The sequence below is a fragment of the Mandrillus leucophaeus genome, unplaced genomic scaffold (genome assembly GCF_000951045.1).
Source record: "Mandrillus leucophaeus isolate KB7577 unplaced genomic scaffold, Mleu.le_1.0 Scaffold365, whole genome shotgun sequence".
Classification (NCBI taxonomy): domain Eukaryota; kingdom Metazoa; phylum Chordata; class Mammalia; order Primates; family Cercopithecidae; genus Mandrillus; species Mandrillus leucophaeus.
The window spans coordinates 1264057-1265736 of NW_012103865.1; positions in this window are offsets into that span (position 1 = coordinate 1264057).

Genomic DNA, 1680 nt, shown 5'->3' on the forward strand with positions numbered 1-1680 from the left:
TAAAGAGTTTGCTTGAACAACACTATAGACTAAGTAGACGTTTTCACCCAATAACAGCAGAACACCCATTCTTCTCAAGGGACATGCAACATTCTCCAGGATAGGTCCCGTGTTAGGTCACAAAATAAACCTTAACACATTTAAGAAGATTGAAATTATTCCAACTATCTGTTCTGACTACAAAAATTAAACTAGAGGTCTATAACAGTAAGACAACAAAAAAATTCAGAAATACGTGGAAAGTAAACACATTTTGAATAATTATTGAGTCAAAGAGAGAATCAAAAGGTAATCTGAGAAGTATTTCAAGACAAATGAAAACAAAAACACAACATACCAACACTTAGAGGAATGCAATAGTAGAGGGAAATTTATAGTGATAAATACATTAAAAGAAGAAATAACTCAAATAAACAACCTAATTTTACACCTCAAGGAACTAGGAAAAGAACAAACTAAGCCCAAAGTTAGCAGAAGGAAGGAAATAATAAAGACTAGAATATAAATAAATGATATAGCAATAAAAAACAATGCAAAAATGAAATAAAACTAATTGTCAGGTGTTTTAAAAAGAAAAACACAATTGATAAGCCCTTAGCTAGACTACCTCAAAAAAGAGAGAGGATTCAAATGAATAAAATCAGAAAGGAAGGAGGAGACATTCCAACAATTCATCAGAAATGAAAAGGATGGTGGAGTTGCATTACCATCATGGTGGAAGAGAAAGCTCCTGACTCTCCCTCCACCATGGATGCACCAAGTACACTTCTATCCACAGATCAGTTTCCTCTGAGAGAAAGTCACACACCAGTTGAGTGACTTCTGTCCACTGGACAACTGAGAAAACATTCATATTGAACAGGTAGAAAAGCTGTAGGTACACTTGAGCACGGACCCCAACCAGGCACTCTGCCATACAATCAAGAAGGAATCCCCAACACCCAGCTACTTTCTGTGCAGAGAAGGGTTTAGACTTCATATATGACACCTTAACTGTAAAGTTCTCTGTGGTTTGACTCTTAATTCACCAACTCTGTGAGCAGAGGGGACTAGACACACATGAGTCTCTCTAACCATGTGTTGATTTGATATGGGTACTCAGACATTCCAAGGGGCTTTACTCCCTGGGAACAGTGCAGAGACTGGGCTTTAAAAAATGCAGTTTTCCTTTTCTTGTTAGAAGTGGTTTACAACATACTCTTTCAGTGGCTACTTGTTGGCCTGGCTTCTAACTAACTTGCACTGGGGAGTTCAAAAGGGAGACAAATATTAACCCACTGCTGCCAACCCACTGCTTCCAGAGTCTTCTCTCCTGCTTCACATCAGTGATAACTCCAGGTCTATTAGTCCTTCCTGGAAGAAATGTGTGTCTGTCCACACATTGAGTGTCCCAGCTTTTATAGATTCCATCCAAGGGACTACATTCCTAGCTCTGGGAGCAAGGAGATGGTCATATGCATGTCTGTGTAGACCACAGGAAAAAAGTGGCAGTTTTATGTGGGTGCACAAGCACTTACAGGCACTTCTTTCCTCAGGAGCAGTACAGAGAAGAGGCTTGAAAAATGCAGCCCCATTTCTCCCTGGAAGGGGCTTATGATAGTCTTTCAGTGGCTACTTGCTGGCCTGGCTTCTAACTAACCTACACTGGGGAGTTAAAGAGGAACCAAATGTTATTCCTCT